The sequence below is a fragment of the Gekko japonicus genome, unplaced genomic scaffold (assembly GCF_001447785.1).
Source record: "Gekko japonicus isolate JY-2015 unplaced genomic scaffold, Gekko_japonicus_V1.1 scaffold930, whole genome shotgun sequence".
In the NCBI taxonomy this organism is placed as follows: Eukaryota; Metazoa; Chordata; class Lepidosauria; order Squamata; family Gekkonidae; genus Gekko; species Gekko japonicus.
In genome coordinates, this window is record NW_015175999.1 from 1 (window position 1) to 7,731 (window position 7,731).

The window sequence follows — 7,731 nt, forward strand, 5'->3', positions numbered from 1 at the left end:
TCTTTCTAGATCCCGTTGTATTTACTTCCGCAACGGGTATTATTTCTAGTTTATATATATGGACAGAGGACAAATTTAATTATTACATGTTGCACAAATCGTGTTCTTTATGTGCCTGTGTGGAACTGGGTGTAACAGGATTGTGTGGTATGATCCCACAGACAACTTATTCTGGTCCTGGAAACTGACCTCCTAACCCGCATCTCAGCTATCACATTATGGCACTGCCACTGCGGGCAAGCCCCTGTCCACTTCCCTCCCTGAAAGGCAAGATTTTCCCTCCATTTTTCGTTCCCTTTACTGATTGAGCTGTCCTAGTTATGTTTTCTTCTTTGCTGAAGAATTCTGGTTGTCCCACCTTGTCACCGTATGACATTTTGGCTGTTGGCTCAGCCCAGGAACCTGAGGGAAGGATCGGGAGCCCCCTTTAACTTTAACTGCACTTGAGATGTTTTTATATTCCAAATCACCAAAATATCTTATTCAATAAAGAGGGGAAAGTTCAGGTGAAATTAAGGGTTGACACTTCTAAGGTTAAACGAGTACAAGCACAGACTTTAGTTCCTATGTTTCAGGCTAATGAAAGTTTCTTTTTATATCTCCCAAACACTTCAGTACACTTTCTTTAAGTATTCTATGGCTCTTTTGGTTTCCAGAGAGCTGGTGCACTCTTCCCATTACCCAGTACTCTTGAAACCCCAGTACTCATTTTGAGTTTTTAACTGACTTTTAAGGTCTCTAAAGGCAATTTCTAAACACACCAGACCAGGGGTCTCTTCAGAGCTAACTTCCTGTTTGACTGGATAGAATTTTCTCCTCTCAATAGATCTATTCCGTTTCCTTGGCTCGAATGGGAGTCTCCACCTAACTACTCACATGACCTTGCCAACTTTCCCCAGTTCTCCTGTCTGTGTTAAACTGCTCTCCGTCAGGGCTAAATTCTGAATAATTCTCCTCCTCAGCATTCAGCTCTGAAGTCTCTCTCTGCTCAGCTGATGCTAACCAATCAAATTGCTTAGAGCAGCCTTCACAGTCCTTTGGCTGTTTGTATAGCACTTATAAGCTTTCAAAAACTGCAGTCCATCACACCTCCATATGATATAGAAGCAAGAGATCTGGGGAAGAGGGGTAGAAGGGGGGAAATGTGAAGGGAGGTAGACAAGGCTGACCACAGTCCCTTAGAATTCAATTTAATATAGGCCCCCAGTAGCAGCAGATTGAGGGAAGAAAGGAAGCTGGTATGGTGCAGTGGACAGAGTGCCCAGGGTCAAATGCCATGAAGTTCCCTGGATAACATGAAGCCTAACCTACCTCACAGGGCCCATTGTGAGGATAACACAGGAAACAGAGATCTATGAATACCACCTTGAACTCCTTTAAGGAGGGGTGGAATAAAATATGCTAGATGAAGCTACAAGAAGGGGGGAAGGGAATGTGGCACTTGTACCTTTCTCTCCAAATATGGGCATTCTATAGCAGGGCCACCAAGGAGGAGGAGAAATTAAAATATACGTAACTCTGGGGGCCCAGGTTGCTCCTGGAGCAATCCTGTGTGTATTCTTGGTCTCCTGGAAGTGTATGCACTGATTAAACCTGAAACAGAACATCCTGGCATAGCTAACCTTACACTGATTTTCCTGTCCTTTATATCATTCATTTTGAAGGGGGAGGCTTATCTTGTCACTTATATACTGATGGTGCAATGCTAGCAACAAGAAAGTGCTACTGTGTGGGTTCTTTCCACCTTTGCAATGCAGAAAATATAAATATTTAGCCAGGCTATGCTGCACTGGCACACTCCCCTGTATAACATGATGCATCTATCAACACTTCCTCTTCTAGAGAACCTTGAAAGATACAGGAGTCATGGCTTCCTCATCACCTGGTCACCCCCTTTATCCATCGTTTCAGGTTTCAACATGACTTTCACGAGATATGTTCTTGGCAATTCTTCTCCTGCGCCACATTGTGTTCTGAGGGACAACCTTTGCTGACATTCCTGAGGTTACAAGCATAAGGGGTAATGACATCGAATAAAATGTGCTGTTGTACTTTGCTCATGTACGAGTTTTCTCGGTAAGCCCTCCCTCACGTTTCACCCCGTGGGCAAGGCGAAAACAAATGAAGATGGTTTTTATTTGTTCTTAATGTCCTCTACAAGGATCCTGAAGCAGAAAGACGGGGATGCTTTGGAAACTGAAATATCGTTTTACATACATAGCTGATTTTCCTGTGTGGGGAAAAAAAATTAGAGTAGCTTTTTTTCCATCAGCTTATTCAAAACTTCAGTGAAAGCTGTCAAAGCAATGATGGAACAACAGACACTTTTGGCGCGGTGGTATTGCTGGAATAAAATTGTCAGCTGTGGTGTGTTAAAATATTTTCCTCTTATTATAAATGGACTGTAATCGGAAATATTTTTGACCCTGATTACTCTGCAGTCCCAGTTACTGCTACATTTAGTACTGATAGTTCCAATCATCTATATTTAGTACCGATGGATTGCCCATTTTTCCACTTGTCTCTCTAGCTGTGTACTTAAAAACAACTTGATAGGGGATGTTTTTAACCACATGAAGATTTATCAGATCAAGCCACTAAATCTGGCCATGTTAAGAATTTAAAAAGAGGTCTTCAATCTTGTTGAGCAATTTTGAGAAATGGGTTTGAGTGCCACCAAAACATAGTTGCTCTGAGAAAATTCACAAAATGGCTTCCACATAGGCTTGCCATGTGCCCACACTCCATACTCCCAGCAGCTGGAGGAAGGAGAAAAACACCTCTGGGTGACAGCATTATATCTCTTCCGGGGAAAACCTAGAAATGACATCACGACTGGGTTTTCCTTGGAACTGATGTTACACTGTCACCCAATGGTGCCCCCATGGCTCCACCCCCACAGACTCCCTCTAGTGCTGGGGCCAATCCTAAATGTTGGGAGGTTACAAACCAAGCATCCATTTATGTAGGGTTGCCAACTTATATAGGGTTGTCTTGAGGAATTCCAGGAGGTTTGGTGATGGCGTCTGAGGAGGACAGAGTTTAGGGAGGGGAAAGAGCTTGGCCGGGATGTGTTGCCATGGAGTCTGTCCTCCAAAGCTGTAATTTCCTCTAGAGGAATTGTTCTCTGTAGTCCGGAGATCAGATGTAATTCTGGGAAAACTCCAGATGCCCTCAGGCTCAAAAAGGCTGGAGATCCCTACATTTCTGGGTTCAGTTCAAGGTTCTGGTCAGCATGTACAAAGTACTTCACGGCCTTGGAATGGCAGACCTTCATAACCTCCTCCACTACCATGCCCCACCACGTGAGCTTCAATCATCTCAGCAAAACCTTCTGAGAGTGGCACCCTGGAAAATGGGTAAGATCAGCAGTAGCCTGTACACAATGTTCTCTGTTGTGGCTCCAATCTTGTGGAACACCTGCCTGAGGATGTGTGGAATGCCCATACTTCTGTTGTTTCAAAGAATGTGCAAAACAGAAGTGTTCAGGAGGGCATTTTATAAAAGGGATTAGAACGGTAGCACAATGGAACGGCTCAGGAGGATGCTTGTATAATGGAACAGACGTTTACACTATCACCTAGCTTTTATTGTCACCTAGCTTTTATTAAATTATCTTCTACTTTTGTAATCTACTTTCTGCATTATGGTATGTCATGCTGTAGACTAGGGTTGCCAAATGGGCCCGGGGGGCGGGGCAGTTTTTTTGTTTGCATTATTTTCCAGTTCTGGAATCCTAGTACTGTTGTGGTGTATATTATATGCTTTATATACTGTCTAAACAATACAGGGGATACATGTCAGGTTAGGAGTCCCCCAACATGACTCCCATCTACACATACGTGGGGAATAATCACTTTGGAAAGTGTTCCACTCTGCGAGGGGAGGAGGAGGGACCTCAGGCTTCACTCCCGAGTTGTTTTAGCCATCGGAAACAGAAGATCCCCCGCTCCGAGGGGTAAGTGTATTTGGCAACCCTACTGTAGACAGTTTTTTTGTTTGCATTATTTTCCAATTCTGGAATCCTAGTACTGTTGTGGTGCTTTATATACTGTCTAAACAATACAGGGGATACATGTCAGGTTAGGAGTCCCCCAACATGACTCCCATCTACACATACGTGGGGAATAATCACTTTGGAAAGTGTTCCACTCTGCGAGGGGAGGAGGAGGGACCTCAGGCTTCACTCCTGAGTTGTTTTAGCCATCGGAAACAGCCGTGAGGGGAGGCTGCTTGTCCTGTTCTTGGGTTCCACATGTCCTGTGATCATGTGGCTAGGGACACGTGGAACCCAAGAAGGGGGCAAATAGCCTTAAATCCCCACCCCTGCAGCTGTTTCTGGTGGCTACAATGTCATGTGGGGGAAGCCTTAATCCTCTCTTCTCACCTCACAGCACTTGGAGCCACACTGGGTGGCAGAGCATTTTTCAAAGGGAAAGCCACCTAAGGGTGCAGTCACACATGCCAAATAAAATGGGGGGTAAGTGAGGCTATTTCCTCCCGAGGAATTTGATCCGCAGTTGCAAGGTCACACACCCCTTTGAAGCTGCAGGCACAGCCCGTCAGTGTATGATCAGATGCAACTGTGGGTGAGTCTTTTTTTGTGTGCCATTTGTTTGCCCTGCAGTTAAACGAGGAATTGATGAATCGTACCTCCACACTGAGGGCTCCCTATGGAGTTTGCGATTATGCGCATTCTGTGAAGGGGGGGGGGACAATGGCACTGGAGTCGGGATGGCCTGATCAAGACCATCCTAACAGCATGAGAGAACGCTGGAGCAATCAGAGAGGGGAAAGTCCGTCCGTGGCCTGTCACAACCTGTTTACTACTGAATTTTCCCAGCTGTGTTTTAACTCCACTTCTGCGGCAGAGCAGAACAGGTTGCCGATGGCTGCGGGACGCTTCCCAGGTGTTGCTGTCTGATCACTCCCTTTAAATCTGCCCGGCATTCATGCCTATGTGGGTCTAAAGGCATGTGTGATCAGGGGCATGTAGATGTGAGTCAGGCTGGGCAACTCCCAACCCAACTTGCATCCCTTGCATCGTTTAGCAAGACCCTTAAACATCTTTTTTTTAAAAAAAAAAAAAAAAAACCTTTTCATTTTTAAACTCTTCTCAGTGGCTACTTGCCCCCTCAGAAGGTACTTTGGTGCACAAACCCCCCCAAAGCTTTGTATCTGTACTGTGAAAATGTCACCTGTTAGTTTTTGCACATCAGTATGCTGATATAGGCTAAAGGACAGAACACGCAACTCTGCTATAATCATAAGGAAGTAAAGAGGGATGTGGGACAGCAACTTTTGTTTTTGTTTGAATGTGCAGCTTAGCTTGGGGAAGCATTCCGCATGACTCATAAGATTGGATCTAACATTTCAAATATTAAACATGAATTGGTCCTAATATCTAGTGCTCCATGAAAGTATGGACAATAAGGAGAAATGAATGCAAATAATCTATCTTGAGATACTGTTTTTGACACTGGTGAATCGGAAGTAGTGGTTCTTCATTCATTAAAAATCTTAACCCATTCTGAAAACCTGAAAGAAAAGTTATGTTTCATAGAACTTGTCGAGTGCTTTTCTGTCCCTAGGCAATATACAATACAGTTAAAACAGTAAATGTAAAAAACAAAAACCTAAACTACAACTAACCTGTGCCACTAAACTCAGGAGGCCAAAATCTGCATTGTTACAGGCAGGGCTCTAGTCGGGGGGGAGCTCTCAGGTACGGAGCTCCGGAAGAGAACCTCTAGGGGGCGGGGCGGTCACGTGGTGAAGCCCCGCCCCCTTCTTTACCCCGCCCTCTGCTTCGATCCTCATTCCGTTTGGGAATGAGGATGAAGCAGGAGGGTAAGTAGCCGGGCCTTCTGACACACTTCCGGTGATGTCAGGGGGTGTGGCCTTCTGTCACTTCCGGTGATGTCAGGGGGCGTGGCATATGCAAATAAGTTATGCTAATGAGTTATGCTAATGAGCTCCGGCAGCTCTTTTTCTACAACAAGACCCCTGGTTACAGGCTCCCTGATATTTTGTAGCTGGCCCTGCCTCCCCTAGCTGCCATTTTGTGATTGATCCGACCCCCACAGCAGTCATTTTATGATGGCACCCACTATCCCCTCTCAAAACTCCAGATGTACACCATGGACTCAACAACACTGGGCCTCAAGCAGAACAGAGCTAACTGGGGACTAGTGGCACTTTTCTAATATTAGCTTTACTTAAAACTGAACTATAAGTGGAGCTTAGGTAGAGGCAGATGCATATGGTTGTTCTCTCCTGCCGCTTCTCTCAGAGGCTTTGGGTGGTAGCCTTTACGTAATCAAAACTAATGTAAAAGTGTTTCTCACTGAAAACAGTAGAGATGTTATACCGTTGCCCAAACCTTGCAAAAAGCCCAGATATATGTATACCCATTCAGATATCACTGTTATAGGATCTAAAACTGTTGGCCATACCATATAATCAGGGGCTTCTTTGCCAGCTCATCTTCCAATCAAAATGCAATCCGTTGTCAAAATGCCACCCTATTGTTTGCATAAGACAAACAGATGAATAAATAGGTATGAAATTGACATCGGCAGTAGCCACATTCAGAAACCTGTGGGAGAACATTTCAGTTTACCAAGACATTTCTCTTGCAGACTTGAAAGTAGGGTTACCATTCCCCAGGCAGTGGTTTTGGTGGGCTCCTGCCTGCCAGTAGTCAGTTGGCCAATGGAAGGAAATTCCCCCCAAACAGCAACATAGGAAGTGACATGGGCGTGTCAGTGATGTTGGGGGAGTGACAGCCTGGTTTTTGAGTAAAACTCTATGATTTGAGGGCAATTTTACCATAGAGTTTTGTCCAAAAACCAGAGCATCTCCCTAACATCACTTACAGGTGACATATGCATGTCACACGACATCCCTGCCGACTCCTGGAATGCCCCCCCAATTTGCCCCCCCCCCAGTTCGAATAACAAGACAGACAACAGTTTGGAAGTAACCAATGGCCACTTTATTAACTATTTAACATAACATTGCGGCAAGGCACCAGCTAAGCGAGCACGAAACCAGGCAAGGCAGGTGTCACTCCCCTGACCAACCTCCTTGCCCTTATCTCAGGCGGGTCACCCAGCCCCGGTCTTAAGCCATTGACCTGGCTCGTGACCAGCAGCCCAGCAAAATGGTTGCCACCTAGGAGTGCCTACCCCTGAAGCCTTCCAACTTGCAGAGAGGAGCCCACATCATGACACACAGCGTCATGGCCCTGTTGCGGCCCCGGCTTCCTCCAGGGCGGCAAAACAGCCCCCAGACCTCCAGCAGCTTCGCAGGGAGGCCGGGAGCTCCATTCCCTGCTGGCACGACAATTGGACCTGGCAACACTACTCGAAGGTCACCATTCTTCCACAAAGACACCAATTATAAACTGGTGAATTACAACTCATCAGTAGTTATGATTGTACCAACAGCAGTTAAACAGAGCCAACATTCTTAGCTACTACATGAGATAAATTGCTTATTATCACTTTGGTTACCACCAACAGTGAGCGGCATATTATTTTTGCATTACAATGTCAGTGGCTGTGTATCTTTTCTATTTCATGGCTCACTCTTTGCATTTTCTTTCCCTTTCCACTGATATATAAATTCTGCCGCTGGAGGCTTCGTTTCACACTTCTGAGGAAAAGGGCTCTTGCCACAAAAGCTTACGCTTCTATAAATTAATCCTTAAGGTGCCACCAGAATGGG